General features: G+C 40.8%; 1 long non-coding RNA gene across 1 annotated transcript in view; it reads left to right on the top strand.

The window, feature by feature from the left end:
• Positions 1-25289, top strand: part of LOC127577191 (uncharacterized) — a 134177-nt gene extending 108888 nt beyond the window's left edge. Inside the window, exon 3 of the long non-coding RNA XR_007957342.1 lies at positions 25207-25289. This is a non-coding gene — a long non-coding RNA (uncharacterized LOC127577191). The remainder of the gene's footprint in view (positions 1-25206) is intronic.
• Positions 25290-26015: the final 726 nt, after the last annotated feature.

Here is a 26015-nt window from a genome sequence, read left to right as displayed (position 1 = left end):
TAGAGAAAGCTATCTATCAAATTCAGAGAGTAACACTTGCAATCTGGGATAATAATCAACCATATTAATCCAAACAACAGTGAAAACCTTCTCTCCCCCATAGAATTTGCTCTCTGTTGATCAGCGAATAGTTCGGCAATAGTTAAGAAACACCAAGCTCTCTCCTAGCTCACTCCACAGCAGAATGCTGTAATGATCAAATGAAACTGCATGCCAGGAAATATTTCAAATGACAACTGTGTAATTTGTGTCCAGAAATCAGGAATATTTCCATGGCACCTGGGCACAGATAATTTCCCGTGACAGTGCCAAAGTCTGTCAATGTCTGCAAACTTGTTTGTGTCAAAATGTTGCTTAGGAAGTTACAAAAATTGTATCACTTTCAATATTAACAGAAGCTGCTATGGTGAAATACATAACATCAACTTTTAAAGATTAGCCTCAGTGTCAGGAATCACAATTCCAACTGGCTGACCTCCATTGGGATAATAAGCATATGCCTGACCAGAGTGGACCTTGTATCCACAGTTGGCAGACTGCACCCAAGGGCACACTTGCAGATGCAATCTGTTCTGAAGGGTGCACTATCTTCAAGATCAAGCACTTACTGGTCATCAGAGGATCAGCCCAAATGTTCACAGGATAATCAACAGTGTGTTGTAATTAGAAATATATTTTGCATGGTGAAATTTCAATTAGGAGGAAACGCAATTCTACTGATCTTGTACCAGAATCCTCAAGTATTAAAATAGAAGACCAGGGCTCCATTAATAATGTGTTACAATACTTTGTGTCATTGAATTGCTGATTAAAGAGGAATTTAACAGCAGACCTTTTAATATTCTTCTTGGCATGAATTGCACGATGGCTTCAGCATTCTCCATTACTAGATCAGGAAATTCAAGTTCACAGTTCTAAGTTACACATGGGGAAAGTGAATAAGACATTAAGCCAAAATCTGTGACTTTCAATATTTTTTTAAATAGATCTAAGTTGCAACATTCTACGCCCTGGCTTGCCGAGCTTTGTACACAGCTTCAACACTTGCAGCCTGTACTGTTGTTTAAATTTGTTCCAATTTTCTTTATTTTAAAATGCAACATATGGGCACAACTCATTCCAAATGTCAGGATGGGAAGAGAAAAATGACCAAAAATTCTGAAATGCATCTTTCTTTCTTTATGTCCTTCTGTAACTTCCTCCCTTTGTCTCCCTTTATAACATTAAAAGGATGTAGCATTCGATAGATTGCGCTTGCTCTCTAGACTCTGCACATTCAACACCATCGGCGTTCAACACCATCATTCCCTCAGTATTAATAACCAAGCTTCAAACCCTGGACCTCTGTACCTCCCTCTCCAACTGGATCCTCAACTTCCTTTATCGGGAGACAAAAGGAGGAAGTGCAGATCGGTAGTAACACCTCCTCCTCGCTATCAACACAGGATGTGTGCTTAGCCCACTGCTCTACTCTCTCTACACTCGTGACTGTGTGGCTAAGCACAGCTCAAACATCATCTATAAATTTGCCGATGACACCACTGTCATTGGCAGAATCTCAGGCGGCAATGAGAAGGCGTACAGGAGTGGGAAAGATCAGTTGGTTGAGTGGTGTTGCAACAACAACCTAGCACTCAACATCAACAAGACCAAGGAACTAAATGTGGATTTCAGGAAGGGGGAGTCAGGAGAACACACACCAGTCTTCATTAAGGGGTCAGCGGTGGAAAGGGTGAGCAGCTTCAAGTTCCTGGGTGTCAACATCTCAGAGGATCTATCCTGGCCCAACACATTGATGCAATCACGAAGAAGGCATGCCAGCGGCTCTACTACATTAGGAATTTAAGGAGATTTGGTGTGTCACCAAAAACTTATGAATTTCTACGGATGTAAGGTGGAGACCATTCTGACTGGTTGCATCACAAATTGACGCAGAGCCTCCAATTCACAGGATCACAAGAAGCTGCAGAGGGTTATAGACTTAGCCAGCTCTATCATGGGTACAACTCTCCCCACCATCAAGGACATCTTCAAGAGGTGGTGCCTCAAGAAGGGAGCATCCATCATTAAGGACCCTCACCATCTGGGACATGCCCTCTTCTCATTACTACCATCAGGGAGGAGGTACAGGAGCCTGAAGACTCAAACTCAATGATTCAGGAACAGCCTCTTCCCCTCCGCCAGCAGATTTCTGAACGGTCCACGAACCCACGAGCACTACTTCATTCTTCCTTTCTTTTGCACTATTTATTTATTTTTGTAATTTATCGATTTTTATGTCTTACACTATACTGCTGCTGCAAATCAACAGATTTTATGCCATATGTCAGTGATAATGAATCTGATTCTGATTAATATCGCAATAATTTATTTTCAGGTGAACTTTTTACAATGTTTGGTTAAAATAAATTCTGTTATAAAATACATGGGTGTAATTCATTCCATTCTTTGCAAAGGAGAAGGTAAACAGATCGGTAACTGCAAATGTGCACTAATACTTTATAATGTTGTTAATAGAGGGACATCTGTCAGAACCATATGTTGTACCTCTTTGGGCCAGTAGCTGTCTTGTACTCTGTCATTTTCAGTAAATTACATTTTCGTGCAATTATTGGGTTGAATACATTATTATCCATGAATGTTTCCTCAGTAAAATTTAACCAAATAGGGGCAGTAACTTATTCCAAGGCATGTTAATGCACTCCTCTGTTTACACCAGGTGAGAGTATCAAGGTTCGGTCCAGAAGATACATCTGACATTTCAGTCTATACACTGATGAAGAAGACACACTCAAAATCTGACAGTGAAACTTGTTCACCCACAATTTGAACTACTCTGCTTTATCTGGGCTAGAGTAACAACCAGCACAGACCCACCCCAGAGACTTGAGGGCCATAATTCATAAGCACACTTCAGTGAATGGATGCTGTGCCTTTGGTGATGCCTTCCTTTGGATGAGCCATTAAAACGAGGCCTTATCTGCTTGTTTAAATGGACAAAAGATCCCATGGTCCTATTTTTGAAGAAGAGCAGAGGGGTCTTGGCTAATATCTATCCCATAATCAACATCAATTAAAACTGATTTTCTGGTTGTTATCACTTACTGTTTCCGGGAGCTTTGCTGTGTACAAGTTGGCACAGTGGTGGCTGCACTAAAATACTATTTCATTACATTTGGAAAATCCCGAGGTTATGAAAGCTGCTGAGATATAAGAGTACCCTTTTCAATTGGTTAAGCATCACACACCATGGCCTTGATTTTGCTATAGTTATAACAGCAAAATCACCTGTGTTCACTTACATTACTCCATAAGACTGACACCTACTTCATGATTTTCACAAAAGGTGCATGCCTATGAGAACACCCTGAAGTTGATGCCAATGATTGCACTCAAGCTTCCAGGTAACATTCTGATATCAAAATCACCATAGAATTCAGCAACATGGGCTTCTTACCATGGATACTCACCTGAAGATCTTGCCTGTGGTCTGTGGACATACAAGGAGTGTTTCTCCATTGATTTTAATGGATAAGAACAACTGCAACATTGCAAAGTGATTCCTTGTTAACTTATAAAGACTTCTAGGGCTCAGTAGTTAAAAAAAACACATTAAAAAAAATATTTCTTTTTAAAACATTTTTCCAATGCCCTGTTCATTATTTGGGCTAATTTAATTTTTTAAACTATTATCCTTTAAATTTTAAACGTTTTTGATAGTGTCAGAAACATTCAGAATTTCTATAAAAGATTAAAGTTGAAGCCAGATTTTGGTGGGTGAAAATTTACTGTCAGATTTGTTGAATGCTTTTATGAGCAGGACGAGTCTTGACTTCCCCACATGATACCTGTTTTACATCTATGGGAAGGGATAACTTGCTGTGGATAACTCTCTCAGAGTTGAGCTGGGTCATGGTGGGAGTGCCACTGACGGTGTGTGTCTGCTTCTTAACTGAGGTGTTAGCTCACAGCTGACCTCAAAATTTGGACCAATGAAACTTCAAAACATTGGAAAGGTGACTTGTGTGCTGTAGTTTGTTTCAAAATGTCAATATATACAGGTTTAGGCTGATATTGATTCTATGTGATATAAATTATATAAAGCATCAGACAGAACCCAGATGGAACACAATAGTTTGAGCAGGGAAGTCTGCAACTCCTCTTCCAGGTATGTCTACTCTGAAGTATTCTCTCCAATGGGACTTCCATCAGTCTCTTTCACACTGTTCACCATCAGTGGTTTCTGGTTCCCTTCTTGTCTTTGGTAAGTTTCTAACCAAAACTTCTTCCACAACCGTATTTCTTTCCTCAGCAAAATCGCAAAGGAGTTTAACCGTCCATTCGATGGCCACATCATTTCACTCTATTACAGACATTCCCTTTGTTCCACCCATTGCCTTCCATCACCTTCTCTGCTGCTTGAACCAATTTGCTTTCTCTCTTTCACAGTCCTGATGAGGAATCTTGGACCTGAAGCATTATATGGTTTCCCCTTCTACAGATGCTACCTGACTGCTGAGTTCTTCCAGCATTTCTGTTTTTGTTTAAGTTTGAACAGAGTTTGGGCAGATATTAGAATGATACTGAAGCTTATGGATATAATTCTGGGGACTTAACTTGGTTGTAGTTCCCTGCAGGGATGAAAATTCATGGAGGCATTCAATGATATGGTGCTACAATCAAAAACAGAAAGGAATAGTCAAGGACAGCTTCTATCCTGCTGTTATAAGACTATTAAGCGATCCCTTAGTACGATAAAATGGACTCTTTACCTCACAATCTACCTTGTTATGACCTTGAACCTTATTGTCTGCCTGGACAACACTTTCTCTGTAACTATAACACTTTCTTCTGCATTCTCTTATTGTTTTCCCTTGTACTACCTCAATGCATTGTTATAATGAAATGATTTGTATAGATGGCATGCAAAACACCTTGGTACATGTGACAATAATAAACCAATTTACTAATTTACCAATTTAGTCTCAAAATTAGAGCGGGTTTAAGTAAAATCAGAAATCTCCTTTCACACAAAAAGTAGTGGAAATCAGGATCTTCTTTCCTCAAAAAGTTGTGGATGCTGGTATTGTAGGAGCCATCAGGACTGAGATTAATATCTTCTTCAAGCAGAATCTGTCATAAGCTATGGAGTAAAGATGAGTCAAATGCATGAACTAAATGAAAGGTGGGACGATTTCAAGGAGATAAATTGTCTGGTTGTGTATCTATGTTAGTTGAAGGATGAATATTTAGTAGGATAGTAGAAGAACTTGGTCTTAAAAAGTTTAATGGAATTCTTTATATCCATGTATGAGAATAGATAGGACCCTGAAAGAAGACCCATGTGAAACTGTAGAATACCTTCAGTAATGCACTGAAACATCATTCCCAGGTCTCAGACACACACAAAAGAATGTTTAAGTGAATGGCCTTCAAATGTCTGTTGAAAGGTCTTGGTGCCTTTGCACTTGTAAGTTCAGCAGCTTTCTGACAGTCAAACACATAAGAACACCAACGCACTAAGAACCAAGAATGTGCTGAACCCATGCTCACTGGAAGGAACACATTGAAATCATCCTCAACTGTAACTCTGCCCTTGACGTGGGCACCTTTGACTCCATCCCACAGCAGCCTATTTGGTTGAACCTTGCCACCACTACACACTAGGCCATATGTCAACTGAGAAGTAACAAGTATCCCCACCAAAGTTCTAATTCTCAGTAATAAAGAAGTTCAGCCACAAATCCACAATCTCGCTGTCCATGTCTGGGAAGATGAGGATATAACAGGGGACCTCAGGGATGCCATAATCATGACCATCTTCATGAAAGGAGACATCCAACTGTGGTAACTACAGAGGGTCTTTCTGCTGTCTGCCACAGAGAAAGTCATCACCAGGATCCCAGTGACTGAAGAGCTGTTCCATGAATTGCAATGTGGATTCCATCCAGTAGACATTATCTTCATTATACAACAACATCAGGGAAAATGAAAGGAGCAGTTCACATCACAAGGCATATGAGACTGCAGATGCTGGAATATGGAGCAGTAAACAATCTGCTGGGGGAACTCAACGGGTTGAGCGGCATCAGTGGGAGGAAAGGAATTGTCGATGTTTTGGGTAGAAACCCTGCATCAGGACAGCACCACTATATGTGACTATTTTCACAGTTCACACCACGATATGTGGTCTGTATCCCTCTATTCCTTGTCTATTCATGAGCCTTTTAAATGTTGCCCACGTATCTACTTCTACCACCTCCCCTGGCAGTATCTCCATCTTATCATCTTTGTTCCATGCTGGCATACAAGTCATCATCTGAACCAGTGCATGACATCAGAGCAAACCTCAGTGAAGATTGGTGTGAAATAAGGCTACATCATTGTGCCAAGACTTTCTTCGGTCTTTCTCACCATAATTCTGCACTTCACTTCCAACAAACTTCCCTCAGAAGTGAAGCAAATATTCAAAAGTAAAGGGAAATTGTTAAACCTGCAGCAAATACACCTCAGAGCCAAAGTCTTCCAAGCCTCAGTAGTTGAACTGCAGTATGTTGTTAATACTTCTGTTCACAAGCTTTGATGTTGAGCTCAAAAGCATCATCCACAGATTCACTGAAGCATACAATGAGCATGGGCCTTACTCTTAGCATCAGAAATACAAAGATCCATTCAGAAACTGCCTTTGTCATACAGAACTGCCCTCTGATAATACAGGTGAAACCCTGGAAAATGTGGATCACTTCTCATATCTTAGAAGTCACCTCTCAGGAAAGACAAACACCAACACCTTCAAGGCACCAACACAGCTTTTAGTCAATTGAAGAAAAGGATGTTTGAAGATCAAACCTTTAGACCTGGGACAAAACACACAGTCGACCAGGCAGCAGTGATCTCTGCTCCCCTACAAGCTTCTGACACCTGGCCTACCTGCAGCAGGCATCTCAAGTCACTGGAAAGATACAACCTCTCTCTGCAAAATCCTCCGACTTCACTGTAAGGATAAGCAAAGCATTATTAATGTTCTCTCCCACTCTAACACTCCCCACATTAAGGCCCTTGTTTCACTCAATCAGCTCCATTGTAGAGGCTACGTTATTCGTGTGTCTGACATAAGACTCCCAAAACAGACTTCCTGTTCTGAGCTCTGCCATTGGAGGAGATTATCGGACAGGTAGAAGAAAAAAAATCAAAGCTTCCTTAAAACAATGTAACATCCTCACTGATTCTTATGAACCTCTGGCTCAACGCGGAGAAGGATCATTTGAGATGATATTGAGAACCTCAAGTCCATGCATTGGGAGCACACAGAAGCCTGAGTCAACACCACCTCACAAAATATCTACCCGCTCAGCCCATCAGGTACTTCCTGACCCCTCTGTTGCAGAGTCTGCAGTTCCAGCAAGTCACCCTCAATCCCGTGGCTGCCTAAGAAGTGGAAAATCTCGCTGCAAGTATGTCATGTACATTTGTTACCATGAACAAACCATGTGGTAATCAGATGTTGATAAAATCCCTCAGCACTGCACTTCAAAAAGTTGCTTTACACAGAAGGGTTTCTCAGCACATGTGCCACTGTTTGGAGAAGAGCAGAATGCTCTCATGGGCAACTGGCACCTCAAGCATATATTAATTAATTATCTATCTTAGAGCTATTTATAGGCTTCCAGCTCTGTGCAAAATGGTGCTGTGCTTACCTACTTAACAGTCATTGCACTTCAAACATAATTCATTGTGAAGTGCTTTGCGATGTTTTCCAATACATTAATCAGAATATAATTGCAAATTCTCTGTTTCCTCACATCACTCTCCATCAATTTACAGCTGACTAAGTTGTATTTTGTTTTCTGATGCTGAGTAGCATCAGCATCTATTTTGGAATCATTAAGCAGAAGTATACAGTTCTGATGATTTAGATGAATTCATTCAAAGTGGGACATCCCAATTGATACCAACTTTCAGAACTTCAAAGACTTCAAAGACATCACTTGGACATGAATTGAAATGCACAAGTTACAACAAAATAAATACTCAATAAATATTCCAGAATTAATTAAATATACAACTCAGAATGAATGCATTATATCAATTTCTTATGTTTTTTAATGAGATAAGATATCTTTATTAGTCACAAATACATCGAAACACACAGTGAAATGCACCTTTTACATAGAGTTTTCTGGGGGCAGCCCACAAGTGTCGCCACGCTTCCGGCGCCAACATAGCATGCCCACAACTTCCTAACCCATACATCTTTGGAATGTGGGAGGGAACCAGTGCACCCGGAGGAAACCCACGAAGACACGGGGAGAATGGACAAGCTCCTTACAAAATTGAACCCGGGTCGCTGGCGCTGTAATAGTGTTACACTGACTGCTACACTACCGCGCCTGCCCCTATGGACTTCAATGTCAATGGACTTCATTGGATTTCAATGATGTTGGTTCAAAAATAATCCCAATAAATGGTGAATAGCAAAACACATCAAAATAAAGTAGATTGAAAATGGCAAACATCGGAGGGTCAATTTCTCCGAGGGACAATCAGATGTGAAAAACCTCTGAAGTGGTAAAGTTGGGATCTTAAAGCTAAAACACTGGTTTAACCCACATTTAATCCACGCACCATCTTATTAAAGGAAATGAAGTTTACTCAGGGCACCTTCAGAATTGTTGAGCAGATAACAGGAATTAAGAAGCTAGTTAAGTGCCAATCATGGGAGGCTGCTCAGCATTTTAATGGTTGGATCTCCTAATAGCAGTATCTGATTGGACTCCTGGGAATTTCTGCCCCTGACCAGTCAATGTGGAGAAAGAGCGTCCAGAACTTCAAGGCCATGCACTGGGAGCACAAAGTAGCCCAGTGCAGAAGGAGTGCACCACTTCACAAACCACCCATCTGCCCGTCTCATCAGACATCACCTGCCTCATCTGTGGAAGGGTGTGTCTTCCCACATTGTCCTCATTAGCCACCTCAGAACACACAAAACTGGAATGGAAGCAAGTCATGGTCGATGCCTAAGTAGAATAAGAAACCTCTCTTTGCAATGTAGCTTGAGCAAAACTTAAAGGGACACAACATTTTACCATTGACTTCTGCTGGAGATTTCAGGAGGACCTATGAAACATGTTTAAAGATTTTCTGAGATACTTCCTCAAGACCAACCAACATACTTTCAAGGAAATTCTGCTGCCATAGAGGCTCAGATTGCTGTCACGAAAGCTTGTGACAGCAGTTACCATTGCTCTCTCTCAGGGTGACAGGGTGTGTGACCTAACCACCACTGCACCAACTGGTGCTCTTGGTTTTGCCTATCTGCCAGCTCAGACTGTAACTCCACCCTGATTCTCCTACTACACACCTTCTCTAGGTGTAAATTGCATTAACCAAATAACATAACAGCACATCTTTAGGATGTGGGAGGAAACCGGAGTACCCAAGGGAAAACTCACGCAATCACAGGGAACATGTGCAAATTCCACATAGGCGATCAGAGGTTAGGATCGAACCCAGGTCACTGGAACTGAGAGACAACAGCACTAACAGCTGTGCCATTGTACTGGCCACTGCCAGTCAGTCGTGCCCTGCCCCTAGGTTGCAGTTGTAGCTGGGGCAATTGTTCAAGCAGGAACACTGTTCCCTGGAAGAATGTGACCTCCTCCTGAGAGACCTTCATCCCTCCTGCTCTTCTAGCAGCATGTCCCATTCCTCATGACCTCTGCTCATTCTCTCAATCATGCAGCTCCCGGAGACAGCACACATGTCTGGGAGCAATTCATCCATGTCAAAAAACAAATATTTCCTGTCTTTGGCATGATTACTCGTTTAATATTTGTAAATGCCTATCATTATTTGAATCAAAGCAATAATCAGTATAAATGAATCACCAACTATGTTGGAAGCACTTGATGCTTCCTATAAATAGCACAGGTGAGGATGGGATTGTGGACCACCTCTGTGTTACTGAACACTTGATCCATTGTGTGTGTTGGCCTTAATTAAAATGCTGAGATCCAATTTCGTGGCACTAGCATCAATTCACATCATATGTTGACTGATGTGATGATTTGCTTAGCCAATGGTTCTGGGGGCCTGTTATCATCATGCACACTAATGACCTTCTCAAAATGTTGTGTTACACAATTTGCACTTCAAAGCTTTGGTTGCCATATTAAGGAATAAAACTGATAATCGTATAATACAATCAATAGGCATTGTGAGGCTGCATTTTGTACTCCGAGTAGCACTCTGGTATATCTGCATTGCATCTGTTTACACCACAGATTAGCTGAAGGTAGACAAGTTGATTCTCACCTGATTAGTTTGTAACCTTCAACTGCTTATTTTGAATTATGTTCTGTGCTCTGTTCCTCATGCAGAACTCAGCTAGGTATGAGAGTTGTATCAGGGAGCTGGAGGGTTTCCTGTATTCAAAGAATAAATTAGTTATCAATAGACCATGACACCACTGTCAGTAATGGGTGTAATTTAGGATAAAGTTAGTACTCACGTGGAAAGACATGGATTACTTAACAATAGTTAGTGGAGATTTCTAAAAAGAAGTTATAATATGCTGTAACATATTTTGGAAGAAAATGATGTAGAACTGTCTATGTACTTATCTATATTAATCTATATTTAATATTGTTTAATATATTGTAAAATATTGATGAAAGAACCACTGTGGAATATTATTATTTTTCTTTTCAAAGATATTTGACATCAGAGAAATATTTTTCTCAGAGACCTATTGGATTGTCACAGCAAAATCAGTAGTAGAATCAAAATACGTTTTAAAATGGAAACGTGCAAATGTTTGAAAAAACACTTCATACATACAAGAATGAGCAAGTGGTTAGTTCATTCTGACGACTGATATTAGCACAGTGAACCAAATAGCTTGCTTTGATGTTGTTAGATTCTAGCATTTTAAGGCTCTTTGAATTTCCTTTGAAGCTACAGTATATGTGGTTTAAAATTTCTTTTTACTCATTCTAGCAAGATAGACATTAAAAAATCTTTGAAATTGCTGATTGCTCTATTTCTCTTTGATGTAATTATATCTTCAACAGTTATGACTGAAGTATCTTCAAGCCTATTTGTTAGAAAAGAATAAAATCAAATGAGAGTCATCGAACAATAAGACAGAATTTTTCTGATCAACAAATACGTATGAATTGCTTGTGAGCCACAGACTAGTGACTGGAACAAGCAATATTTAAATTCAACTCCCAATCAATATACTATTTTGCGATAGAAATAATATAAGAAACAGAAGCAGGAATACACAAGGACACAAACTAAGAGCAGGAGTAGGCCATAAGGCCTTTCAAGCCTGCCTCACCATTTAGTATGATCATGGCTGATCTATGGTGGCCTCAGCCCCTCCTTCTCTGCCGTTTTTCCACAGGCCTCTATTCCTCAATCTATCAAGTATTTACCCACCTCCATTTTAAGTACTTCCAATGATCCAGCTTCTACCACCCGCTGGGGCAGGAAATTCCAGTGATTTAGCACCTTCCGCGAGAAGAAATTTCAAAGTACCTCTGTTTTAAATGATCAGTTCTTTATTTTATAGTTATGTCCCCTTGTTTGAGACTCTCCCACTATTGAAACCATCCCAGCATCCACCCTGTCAAACCTTATATATTTGAATAAGGTCACCCCTCATTCTTCTAATCTCCAAGGAATACAGGCCCAAACCATTTAGTCTCTCATGATAGCTCGTCCACTCTTGCCTAATCTGTCCTTCAACAAGATCACAGCTGATCTTTTATCTTATCCTGACTTTCCTGCACAGTCCTCTGATCCCTCAATTTCTTCAAGATCCAAAAAGCTATCCATTACTGTCTTAAATGTAGTCAGAGCCTGAGCCTCCACAGCTGTCTTATGCGGAGAATTTCAAAGAGTAAGTACTTTCTTGGTGAAGAAAATTCATTTCTATCCTGAATGACCAACCCTTGACTTTGAGACTGTTCCCTCTGGTGTAACCACCCTAGCCAACAAACATCATGCCTGCAGCTGCTCTGTCAAGCTCCTTACAAAATTTGTATATTTCAATAAGATCACCGAAATTCAAGAGACCATAGGTCCTGTCGGCTTAACCTCTTCCCGTTGGACAATCTCCCTCATCTCAGGAGTCAAACTGATAAGCCTTCACTCAATTCCCTCTATTACAAGTATATTCTTCCTTAGGTGGGGAGACCAGACCTGTACACAATATTTCAGGTGTGGTCAACCAGAGTCTGATTTAATTGCAATGAGATGTCTTTAATATTGTACTCAAATTTTCTTGCAAAATACTGTTTACCTTCCTAAATGTTTTCTGCACTTACATGTTAACTTTCAGTAATTCATGTAAATAGATGCCCAGGCCTGTCTGAACACCTTCGATCTCTTACCATATAACAAGTATGCTGCCTTTGTGTACCAGGCAAACACCGTTCGATTTCTCAGCATTTAAAGATGCACTGTTTATTTCCCTGCAACCTATTCTCACTCGCATGCAGCTCAGCTCTACCCCGATTCTCGTATCACTTGCTTACACCAGGGGTAACTTACAGTGAGTAATTAACCCACAAACCAGTATGTCTTTGGGATGAGGGAGGAACCAAATCACCCAGGGGAAATCCATGTGGTCACAGTGAGAACATGCAAACTTCAAACCTCCAAAATTCTTCATTTGATATCTTTAATTCTCTTGTTAGTCACGGTTGAATCACTTTTCCTATTGGCTTTCTGTGCCTTAAAGGAATATATATGTGTTGTGAACTATGCACTAATTCTTTAAATGTTATCCATTTCTTGACTATTGTCATACTGCCCCTGACTACCATAGCCACATTGAGCCTCATACCTTTGGAGTTTTCTTTAGTTAGAGATAAGACCCTTGTTTCACATTGAACTACATCCCTTTCAATCTTAATATAAAAGTCTGTCATTTTATGCTCACTTATTCCTAATGGCTCTTAAACTACTGGATTATTAGTAAACCCCTTTTCATTAAATACTACTACAATTAAAAGTGCCTGTTCTCTCATTGATTCCACTGCATGTTGATCAAGGAAACCACCTTTTAAACAATTCATGAATTTGTCCTCCATGCTATTACTGCCAATTTGATTTGCCCAGTTTATTTGCAAATTAAAATCTCTCATGATTAATATATTGCTCATGTCCAAAATGGCTGCAAACACTTTGTACATGTTGGACTAGTATAAGGGCAAGAATTCATCCAATAATATCTTCTGGATGTCCATATCTGCCACATTCATAGTCATCCCCCCACCTCCCCCACCACCCAGCAACATCTGCCATCACTCTCACCCCTGAATACCATCTGTCTTGGACTGACCAATTCTGCAGTATGCAGGGGTGCAACTGCCTTTTGGAATAATGTATCCAGGAAATTTTTTTCCTTCTGATGGGTTGCAGTGTCCAAATCCTGGACTCTACTTCATCATCTCTGAGCCAAAGTTCTTCATGTTGGAGATTGGACATCCTGGATTACAATAGTTTCATTCAGCTCCCACATATTACAGCTGTAATACATCACCTTACGTATCACAGTTGTCTTGCCCTTTCTTCAGATCACTCACTCACTCACTCATTCACCAAAATCCACACTTCATGGGAACTGCACTTAATGGGCATTTCTCTCTGGATGAATACAGGACTGTGCTTTAGCAATATCCATAGACTTCCCACCAATACTGCATCAAATGACTTCAGTTAGCCATTTCTAGCTAGTTCCTTGGTACCTGGCAGGCTATAGGATAGTCATTTACTGCTTTAAATTCACGCAGAACAGTGGCACAGCTAGTAGAACTGCTGCCTCACAGCTCCAGAGACCCATGTTCAATCCTGACCTCAAGAACAGTTTGCACATTCTCCCTGTGACTGTGTGGGTCTCCCCTGGGTAGTCCGGTTTCCTCCCACATCCCAAAGACATGTGGGTTGGTAGGCTAATTGACCACTGTAAATTGTCCCTAATGTGTAGCTGAGGAGTAAAACCTGAGGGGGAGTTGATGGGAATGTGGGAAGAATAAAGTGGGTTAGGTTAGGATTAGTGTGAAAAAAATGGGCGCTTGATGGTCCATGTGGACTTGATGGGCCGAATGGCCTATTTCCATGCTGTATCTCTCTATGACTTTATGACTCCATTTATATTACTTTTTTCCCACAATAAATGAAAATGACACCATTAAGAGTATCTAGCCATTAACTAGATTAGAAAATTAAATATCTAGTTTGAAATCATCCCCTTAGTTAACAAAGTCCAATCACCATTAACATTGCTCTCAATGTACACTGCATCCCGTGTTTAAACATGCTGGTTCTTTGCACATTCCACAGTCTCAAGTCAGGTTTGACAAATTATTAGGAGCACATTGCATTCTGTCTCCAAAATTCAGTTGTATTGATTTCAATGGAATTGAATTTCTGGGAATTGAATTTCAGAATCAGCCTACAGTTTAGTTTCACCAACACTACCTTCTGGATCCCCATGCCTGCCTTGCTTACAGTCACAACCATCTGTCCGTTTTAACTGGCCAATTCTGTTGTAGACTACATTGTAACTGTCTTTTGTAATAAAGAGTAAACTTTCCCCTTCTGATGTGTCATATGTCCAAATCTTGGACTTCAGCTGAACAACTTCAAGCTGCAGTTAGCACCGGCACATGGAGATTAATTTCTTGGCAACTGGCTCTAACAAACTATGATGCCTGAATACGGTCATGTCCAAAACCATGAGTAACTTCAGCAACCGTAAGAGAGGAGCCAATGGGTTATGGTTCATATACATAACTCAGTGGGGTAACTGGTGCCATCTAGTTTCTTCTGATAATGTGAACCACATTGAATTAAGGGAATCCATGGGTGAATTTTTTACACAGAGAGTAGTTGGTATCTGGGAGTGAGCTGCCAGAGGAGGTGGTGGAGGCAAAAACAATATTTAGGAGACATCTGGACAAGTACTTGAATGAGCAAGGCATAGAAGGATATGGAATTGATGCAGGCAAGTGGGATTAGTATAGATAGGCATAGGCCAAAGGGTCTGTTTCTATGCTGTACAACTCTATGACTCCATGGCTCAATAATTCCAGTGAGCAGGCACTTAAGAAGAGGTCACAATGGCCTGTGTTTGTGTAATGTCATAGCTGCTCCTTCCGACTTTACAAGAAGAACCATTCAAGAGGTTTTGGGACCATTTTATAAGTAGCCTTTAGAGCTCCCTCTGAGGGCAACTGGTTAGGGAGATGAAGACCTGGAAATATTGGTCTGAGTATGCCCCAGCAATTTACCAATGATCTGATTACCCCTGCAGATCGGGATAAGCCTTGCTCATTATCCGTGTTCTATTGTGCACCTGGATAACGGGAGTAGCAATATTGAATTCATATTGCTGGTGGAATTATCTTGAAAAAAATCTGTTTCTCCCTTTGGCACAGATGTTCAGCAGCTGCAAGCTTGAGGCATTGGCATGGTGTGTTTTATTGTGACAATTCAATTTTCTTCAAAGCTTGTTTTAAAGTGTTACAAAAAGAGTGAGTTAGAAGAGAGCTTATTAAAGTCTCTTGAGAAACTTGTCCAAACTGACCACAATCCTTCATCAGAGAATTGATGCTATCAGCTTTTGTAGAGAGTGTGAAGAGCAGAAAGTCAAAGCATTAAAAAAAGGCTTACCAGAAGCTCTCCCCTTGCATTTCCAAGTTGTCCTCCTCCATTTTAGTTCACCATTGCCTCATATTCGCTCTTGCTTCCAATATATTTAGAACTCCATTTAAGTTGACAATGTCTTCTCTACGTAAGTTCCAGCTGCAGTATCTTCTGAAAGAAAATTCATATATGGGATAGATCCAGGAGGCAAATTGTCTGAAAATCTGTTTCTCAAGAAACAAACAATACTTTTATTTCTCAAACAAGCTGGAAAACTAATTTCAACATCTCCTGCATGCAGTGAGCCCTCTTGGTTATTCTCAGCTTTACTTAAAAGAAGTTGAAACAAAAGTAGTCAGTAGTGAATCAGCACCCAGTTAACACCCTGCCTGTGTTCTTTCCCTCCATTGCCTAAAAGAAGTTTGGATGAGATGTCAAACATGTCACCAATACATTGATGAACACTTTGCAAGCCCAATGAACTCGAATTTCATCCCTGTGCTCCTTGTTGGGGTGAGATGTTTTTCAATTTCCTACTGCAAATGCCTTTTTCTTACTTATTTTTCCTTCAGGGAATAGATAGGGCACAAAACTCCATGCCACATATTTGGTTCCAAAACAGCATTTAATGCATGCTGAGAATTTCCAGCATTTTCTGTATTTATCTCAGATTTCCAGTACAATTCTTTGAGCTGGCTAGCTCTCAGCTCTCTGCTGATTAACATGATTACAACGTGCAGCCAGTGCAAACTGAAGTGTTCAGTGACTGCATGCCTCAACGGGTGGCTCTATACTTTGAGTGGGTGGCATTAGTTAGACACAACCAGCATTACCTAAAGCTCTTAAAGAGAACATGCAACACAGGTTGCATCAGATGCCAAATTAGTGATGGCTTCATAACACACAGGTAGGAGATGCAGATCATGTCTTCAATCAGGCAATTTTCATTTGACCCCAACATTATCATTTAGGAGCTCAACACCCCAGTAACTACTAACCACCATAACACGATTGAACTTGTAGGTTATTGATGGTCCCTTTAAATAGCCCTGGTGAAGGGTCCCTCCTGCTGCTGTTCAAGTTACTTGCTGATTAATTTTGATGGTCAATGACTATCCAAATATGTGGTACTTTCCAGAGTAATTTAAAGTTGCTAAGGTCTAAAGTATTGTGACAGAAGTTGAATAATTTTGTCCTGACTTTATAAGTTAATAACTCCCAGACATGGGATGGATTACCAGTTGCTCCCAGACATCGGTGCATTCCCCTAGAAAAGGGAGGGGAGAATAGGCAGAGTACATGCAGATGAGGGCAAACTACCATATAAGAGAGGTAATGAGGGAGAAAAATAGTTCTCAACAGTAGACTAAAGTTGCTTGGGGTTTTCTGGGAATAATTCTGCAACCTGGCAGCTGAATGTTCCGGGGTTCTGTTGTTTTAGGCATGATGGGGGGGATATTAAAGGGGGAGGGATGGCATTACTCATCAGGGAAAATGTCACAGCAGTGCTCAGAGAGGACATACTGGAGGGCTCGGCTACCGAGGCAAATTGGGTGGAACTCAGGAATGAAAAAGGGATGACCACATTAATGGGACTATATTATAGACCTCCCAAAAGTCAGCAAGATTTAGAGGAGCAAATTTGCAGAGAGATAGCAGATGGTTGCAGGAAATATAAAGTTATGATTGTAGGTGATTTTTAACTTTCCACATATTGACTGGGACTCCCATTCTGTAAAAGGACTGGATGGGATCGAGTTTGTCAAATGTGTTCAGGAAAGTTTCCTTAATTAATATGTAGAGGTCCCAACTAGAAAGAATATGATACTGGATCTCCTCTTAGGGAATGAGACAGGGCAGGTGACAGAAGTGAGCGTAGGGGAACACTTTGGATCTAGTGATCATAATTCCATTAGTTTCAAGATAATTATGGAAAAGGATAGGACATGCTACGGTCCTAGGGTTCTGATTCTAAACTGGAGGAAGGCCAATTTTGATGACATCAGAAGGGATCTGGCAGATGTAGATTGGGATAGGCTGTTTTCCAGCAAAGAGATGCTTGGTAAGTGGGAGACATTCAAGAGTGAAATATTGAGAGCACAGAATCTGTATGTTCCTGTTAGGATAAAAGGCAAGGCTAACAGGTTTACGGAACCTTGGTTATCAAGGGATATTGACGCCCTGGTAAAAAAAAGGAGGTGCATATCAGGTAGAGGCAGTTAGGATCAAATGAGGCACTTGAAGAGTTTAAGAAATGCAAGAGAACACTTAAGAGAGAAATCAGGAGGGCTAAAAGAGGACATGAGGTTGCTCTGGCAGACAAGGTGAAAGAGAATCCAAAGGGTTTCTATAGCTATATTAAGAGCAAAAGGATAGCAAGGGACAAAATCAGTCCTCTTAAAGATCAGCATGGTCATCTTTGCGTGGAGCTGAAAGAGATGGAGGAGATTTTTAATGGATTTTTTGCATTTGTTTTTACTTGGAAGACAGAAACAGAGTCTATAGAACTGAGGAAAAAGAGTAGTGAGGTCATGGGCCGTATCTGGATTATGGAAGAGGAGGTGCTTGCTGTTTTGAGGTGAATTAGGGCCTGACGAGGTGTCCTCTTGGACCTTGTGGGAGGCTAGTGCAGAAATTGCAGGGGCCCTGGCAGAGATATTTATAATGTCCTTAGTCATGGGTGAGATGCCGGAGGACTGGAGGATGGCTAATGTTGTTCTGTTGTTTAAGAAAGGCTCTAAAAATAAGCCAGGAACTTATAGGCAGATGAGTCTGATGTCAGTCGTGGGTAAATTATTGGAAGGTACTCTGAGGGACAGGATATATAAGTATTTGGATAGACAGGGCCTGATTAGGGATAGGGAACATGGCTTTGTGTGTGGCAGTTCATGCCTAATCTAATAGAGTTTCTCAAAGAGGTTACCAGGAAAGTTGACGAAGGAAAGGTAGTGGACATTGTCTACATGGACTTTAGCAAGGCCTTTGACAAAGTCCCGCATGGGATGCTGCTCCAGAAGGTTAAGTTGTTTGGCATTCAGGATGAAGTGGTCAATTGGATTCAACGTTGGCTTAGCGAGAGAAGCCAGCGAATGGTAGTAGATGGTTGTCTCTCTGATTAGAGGCCTGTGTCTAGTGATAAGATAAGATAAGATAAGATAAGATAAGATCTTTATTAGTCATATGTACATCGAAACACACAGTGAAATGCATTTTTTGCGTAGTGTTCTGGGGGGCAGCCCGCAAGTGTTGCCACGCTTCCAGCACCAACATAGCATGCTCACAACTTCCTAACCTGTACGTCTTTGGAATGTGAGAGGAAACCGGAGCACCTGGAGGAAACCCACGCAGACACGGGGAGAACGTACAAACTCCTTACAGATAGCGGCGGGAATTGAACCCGGGTCGCTGACGCTGTAAAGCGTTACACTAACTGCTACACTACCGTGCCTGCCGGTATGCCGTTATGCACCTAGTGGTGTGCTGCAGGGATCAGTGCTGGATCTGTTGTTGTTTATCATCTATATTAATGATTTAGATGATCATGTGGTAAACTGGATCAGCAAATTTGCGGATGATACCAAGACTGGACAGTGAGGAAGGCTATCAAAGCTTGCAAAGTGATCTGGACCAGATGGGAAAATCGGCTGAAAAATGACAGATGGAATTTAATGCAGACAAGTGTGAGGTGATGCACTTTGGGAGGACAAACCAGGGTAAGACTTACACAGTGAATGGTAGGGCACTGAGGTGTGTGGTAGAACAAATAGACCTGGGAATATAGATCCATAATTCCTTGAAAGTGGCATTGCAGACAGATAGAGTCGTAAAGAGAGCTCTTGGCTCATTGGCCTTGGTAAATCAGGGCATTGAGTACAGGAGTTGGGATGTTATATTGAAGTTGTATAAGACATTGGTGAGGCCAAATTTAGAGTATTGTGTGCAGTTCTGGTCACCTACCTCCAGGAAAGATATCAATAAGCTTGAAAGAGTGCAGAGAAAATTTACACGGATGTTGCCAGGACTTGAAGACCAGAGTTACAGGGATAGGTTGAATAGGTTGGGAAATTATTCCCTGGAGCCCAAGAGAATGAGGGAAGATCTTCTAGAAGTATACAGGATTATGAGGGCTATAGATAGGGTGAATGCATGTAGGCTTTTTCCCCTCAGGTTGGGTGAGACTAGAACTAGGGGTCATAGGTTTATGGTGAAAGGTGAAATATTTAAGGGGAATCTGAGGGAGAACAACTTCACTCAGAAGGTGGTGTGAGTGTGGAACGAGCTGCCAGCAGAAGTCGTGGATGCGATTCAATTGTAATATTTAAGAGAAGTTTAGATAGGGACATGAATGAGAGAGGTATGGAGGGCTATGGTCCGGGTGTAGGTAGATGCGACTAGGCAGAAGACCAAGCCAGCATGGACTAGATGGGCAGAAAGGCCTGTTTCTGTGCTGTAGTGCTTTATGACTCTATGACCTGAGCCTGAACGAGGAGGATTCTGCATTTCAGTAAAGAAACCTCATTGATATCTCTCACATGCTATGGTGCTGCTCCCCTTTAAGAGCTTTAAATCATGCTGCCATCAGCTTGAAGCATAGGGTCCCCTGCTGAGGCATGCAGGCACTGAACATTATCTTCATGGTAAGATGTCCATCTTTGCGGCCTATTGCTTCAGGAAGGCTAACAGTATCATGAAGGATGCCTGCCACCCTGGAGATTCCCTTTTCTCTCTTCTACTTGCGGCAGAAGATACAAGAGCTTGAAAGCCCAAACAACCAGACTCAAGAACAGCTTCTTCCCCACTGTTATCAGCCTTCTGAGCCAATCACTTCTTTCATATCCTCCTCCCAGTGTGGCTGCCATGTTTTTGAACTCTTAATTCTACCTCCTGGTTATTTTGTTAATTTCCCTTTACCATTTCTTTTTGCAGTACATCAAATCGCACTTCTATCTTTGCACAATTCTGTTGTTTTGTGCTCTTAGCTGTATTTCTTGTTGTATTTATTATTACCAAGTATATTGCTTATTCTGTAAACTTCACGCGACCAAGGAACTTCATTGCACACTGGTGTATATGACAATCTGCATCTGGTTAGTGCTGGCTGCACCTTGTAATCATGTTAATCAGCAAGCAGCTCAAAACGTAAAGAATTGCAGGTACCAGAAGTATGAAATAAAAGCAATAAATGCTGGAAATACGCAGCTGCAAAGGCAACATCAGTGGAGATAGAAACAGAGCTGCTATGTATTTCCAGTAATTCAGATCCCATGGATTGGGTTTCCCACTGAGACTCAGTACAAAAATTCAATCAACTGGTTTGGTTAATTATGAAAAATAAAATTAAAACAAGTGAACAAATGATGCTTTATCTGGGCATTGTGCCAAGCAAGATCTTTAAGGTTACTGAAAGTAAATGTGTTTTTTTAGTCATTAGTTTTAAGTCTGTTTTGCCATTAGCATTTCCTAGTGAAGCATGCCTTCAGTTTCATTACACCAAGAACACAATTCTGTGGGCATGGCAACCGTCATTATGAGCTGCCACTCAAGTAGTAGTGCCTGCTAGCTTCTGTAATATCCCAGACAGTCACATTTGAGAAAATTAATAATGTTCTTCCATTCGTTCCTATGAATAATTGGTCCACCAACATAATTAATTCTATACGTGGAAAGAGGAAGACTGACAGAAGTATGAAACTGTCAGGCGTGTGTTCAGTCTTTATGCTGCAAGATTGAAGAAGCAAAATGAACATTGCAAATGTGTCATTACATTTCATGAGAAGCTTGGTAGATATCAAATAAAAATTATGTGTTTAAACAATGTGTTTGTCACAATTTGAGCCATCTTTCATCCACATATAGCTAGTATGTGTAGTTCAGATGACTTTTGTTAAAGTAATGTACCTTTCACTGTGTGGTTTATATTTCTGCACTGTGACTGTAGGTCCAGTGTGGTAAATGCTCGAGGAAAATAATGGTTTGTGTTTTACAATTAAAAATAACAAAACCAGTCCTTATTATTATTGAACTGTAAATTGAACAGTACCTGGCTTGGAAATTCTTCAATAGCTGCTCTACCAGTATACCAGTGGGGCAGGCACAGGTAATGTTGCGGTTAGCGTAACGCTATTACAGCGCCAGTGACCCAGGTTCCATTCTGGCCACTGTCTGTAAGGAGTTTGTAGGTTCTCCCCGTGTCTGCGTGGGTTTCCTCCGGGTGCTCCGGTTTCCTCCCACATTCCAAAGACATACGGGTTAGGAAGTTGTGGGCATGCTATGTTGGCACCGGAAGCATGGCGACACTTGCGGGCTGCCCCCAGAACACTCCACGCAGAAGATGTATTTCACTGTGTGTTTCCGATGTACATATGACTAATAAAGATATCTTATTTTGCTGAAAATTTGCAAGGCATTGAAATACATAGAGATTTGCAAAATGCGGTACTAATGGGATAATATATATGAAGCATACCAAATAAAGTTTGGGCTCATCAGTAATTTGAAAATAACAGGCAAAGTCTTAATTATTAGCTTTTATAAGAATTAGCTTTCACAAGAATGGAATCTTATTCCTTCAAATTTTAATTTCTGGAAAATTTTAAAGTAAATAAAAAGCTAAATTTGTTTAGCTTTTGTTCACTGATTCTTATAGGATATGAATTTTAACAGAATTTGGACATTACCATCCATCCATCCAGATAACAAACAGGTACTCTGAATGATTACCCTGACTTTTAGCACACCACCAATTTAGGAATGGAGTTAAAGCCTTTGCTAAGAAGGCCCAGTCAGAGGAGACTAATGGCATTTTGATAGCTGGCTCTTCAACTAAATTTTCCCTTAATAGCAACTAACCGTTGAGAAATAAAGATGGCATTGATGTCGATATGAAGTGCTACTTAAAAAGATACTCACCCTTTAAAAGGATCTTATTTATTTCATCTTCATCTATAGTTGTGATAAAAGCTTTGGAAACACATCTAGAGACTTTCTGCAAGACTATATCAAATAGACTATCATCATCTGAGCAAATTTTCTGGGCCTTTGCTTGAAAAGAGATTGCTGTGTCACCACTCCTGTTTAAAGCCTTGTGAGAGTCACCAGGAGAAGGTGACCTAGAAATTCATGCTCACCAAGGGAGGGGCAGTGAGAGGTTACTGCATCGTACTTCAATGATAGCTTTAGCTGTGTTCCTGCAGCCGTAATGCCCGGGCCTGGGGCATAGTATTTTAAGGAAAGTGTGAAAAGGGAGGTATTTAACACTATATCACATCTGATATGCCATTGTGGAGCATGCAATAGGAAATAAGAGGTAATTCCAGGACAACCAGACTTAAGGACAGCTTCTATCCCACTGTGATAAGACTATTGAACGGTTCCCTTAGATGATGAGATGGACTATGACCTCACGATCTACCTTGTTGCGACCTTGCACCTTATTGCACTGCACTTCGTCTGTAGCTGTGACACTTTACTCTGTACTGTTATTGTTTTTACCTGTACTACATCAATGCACTCTGTACTAACCCAATGTAACTGCACTATGTAATGAATTGACCTGTACAATTGGTATGCAAAACAAGTTTTTCACTGTACCTCGGTACAAGTGACAATAATAAGCCAAAACCAATACCCAGGTTTGTACGGACAAAGGAGTTGCCGATTAGGAATCAGAAGTCCGATCAGGTAAATAGGATAGACAGGTGAACAATCACAGTTTACCTCCCGGGATGGAAATGTCAAATATTAGGGAACATAGCTTTAAGGTGAGAGGGGGAAATTTAATGAAGATTTATGAGGCAATTTATTTTACACAGAGTGGTAGGTGCCTGGAACACACTGCCAGAGGCAGTGGAAGCAGATACGATAGCAATGTTTGAGAGGCAGTTCGGCAGGCACATGAACAAGCAGGGAATGGAGGGATATAGACCAAGTGCAGGCAAATGTGCAGTTTAAATTGGCACTACGGTCGGCACAGACATCGTGGGCCAAGGGTCCTATTCCTGTGTTCTACTGTTCTATGTTCTATGTTCAGACCATTGCGCAAAGTTGAACATCCAATTGGAACTTGGTGGTTTGGGGTTGATTGGTGCTAGAGGGCTGCAAGTTGCCATGGATCAGGGGCTTGGTGGGGTGTTTATCATGGGCTGGGGGGTGGGGAGTGTTGTTGGGTGATCAGTGGGTAGATTGCCAAGTGAACATCTCTATCTTGCAGGGGATGGGGATGTGAGTGATGCTGGAAACAGCTGGTGGGTGTGGATGGGAGTTCAGTGAGAGGCAGAAAAATGAAATCTAAAAACTGCAGAAGTTGGAAATCTAAAATAAAAACAGAAAATGCTCTTTTCTCTTTCCCAGTTCTGATGAAGGGTCTTCTACCTGAAATATTAAGTCAGTTTTTCTTTCCACAGATGATCCCTGACCTGCTGAATGCTTCTAGCATTTTCTATTTTGATTTTCTACTAGAGGTAGTAAGTCATTAAAGAGGACCAACATGAGTGGTATTCCCAGCAAGAGCTGGAACCTGCTAAGGGAAACCCCACTGATGTGCCTCAGCAGAGGCAGCACTGTTATTGTAACCTTGTTGCACTGGGAGCAGTGGAAGGTACATCTGGCAGATGAAGGCATGTCCTCCAGTCTGAAATTCTTGTCCTCTATGTGGAAGGTGGCCCATTTTGCTCCTACTTTGGATAGATTGTAGCTTTTCAACTGGAATCTCTCTTCAGCCAGAACCAGAATCATTCAGACTGTTGGTTCTTATTTTTTGGTTCAAAAATGCAAAATTCTTTAATATCTATTATTCCTAATTTGCATTTCACACAAACCTTATGAAAACATCAACTTTAGAGGTTTTGAACCAGATAGCATTATTACTTGAGGAACAATGCCCATCTAAGGCAGAAAACCTGGCCATTGCACCTTTGTAACTAGCTGCAAGGAAATTTATTAAAGTGACCTGAATTGACTGAACTCTTCAGGTTTTATTGTATCTCTCCCTCAGGAGATATACTTCAGAAACCCATGGCTGATTTTTTTTAATGTTCTTTGTTTGGAAATATAAGCATAGAACCAATGGCAATTCATTCTGTGGCACAGTGCTTCAGTACATTAATGGCCATTTTCAGGCCTGTAATCAGGTTCCACTCACTCCTGAAGAGGTAATATCAAGTCAGAAACACAGACAATAATGGCACTTCATGCCATGATTTTGCTTTTCTCAGAAATTATGAACCTTTTTGAGCTGAAGTGACTCAATTTTTATCATTTACTTGATCCACTGTTTACAAATAACTGTTGGCATAATTTTGTGAGGAGTTTGAACATTTATTTTTCAAAGCATTGAATTCCTTTAGCTGTGTAGCAATGGATGAATCTCAGTTGAGTTATATTTAACTCTTTGCTTGCAACGAGGCAATTATGTTACAGGTACTGAAAGCTCTCAGAGAGGTGTGTGAAAATGTCCAGAATATGTGGGAGCAGCAGAGTGGTAATGATATAGATTGTGCTTATACTTCACTCTGATTACTATTGGCTTATATCTACAATCTCTGGCAGGGCACACCTCTGTTACTGGGAGAAATTAAACAGAAGCCTGAGAAGATTTTTTGTTCAAGTATGGATCATGAGCATGTTGCAAGACAAACACAGAACAGAACCCAGTGGGAACATTGTCATCTACTTTTTAAATAATTCACAAAGAAATAATGGTAGTAGGAATTATGTTGCCTAACTGTCATTTTCTTAACAAGTGATAGATTGGTGCAGGTTCATAGAAGAAGAGATCAGAGAGAGAGAGGGGAATATATTTCCAGTCAGCACGGATCACACGAACATTTTTACAGAATCCATATTAAGTCTCTTTATGTTTTTTACCACAAACTTTACGCCCTATTGCTAATATGTTAAACTGCTGAGAGGAAGAGTTAACACTGATGTTCATAAGAGATCAACACAGACCAGAAAATACTCCCTGAGGAGAAAAGGAAATTTATATAAAAACACTATTCTTCTCAAAGTGAAAGTGGGAGGAAGCTGGATGAGTAGAGATAGGAATAAAAGTAGGGAAGGCTATTTGAATTGATTTGTAACTTGGGGAGGAATAACCATATACAAACCTATCCCCACCTCTCTCTCTCTCTCTCTCTCTCTCTCTCTCTCTCACACACACACACACACACACACACACACACACACACACACACACACACACACACACACACCCCTCTGCTATTCAGCTTATGCAGAACGCAGCATAGAGACCACTGTAATAATCCACAGGTTTAATTTCAGTGCTGGGTTCTGCACACCCAGGAAGATGAGTTGAAAAGGAACATAGGTTGGAGAAAATAACACTCAATAACACT

Source organism: Pristis pectinata, chromosome 13 (genome assembly GCF_009764475.1).
Source record: "Pristis pectinata isolate sPriPec2 chromosome 13, sPriPec2.1.pri, whole genome shotgun sequence".
In the NCBI taxonomy this organism is placed as follows: Eukaryota; Metazoa; Chordata; class Chondrichthyes; order Rhinopristiformes; family Pristidae; genus Pristis; species Pristis pectinata.
The sequence above is the reverse complement of the archived record's forward strand: the minus strand, read 5'-3'. Positions and strand labels throughout refer to the sequence as shown.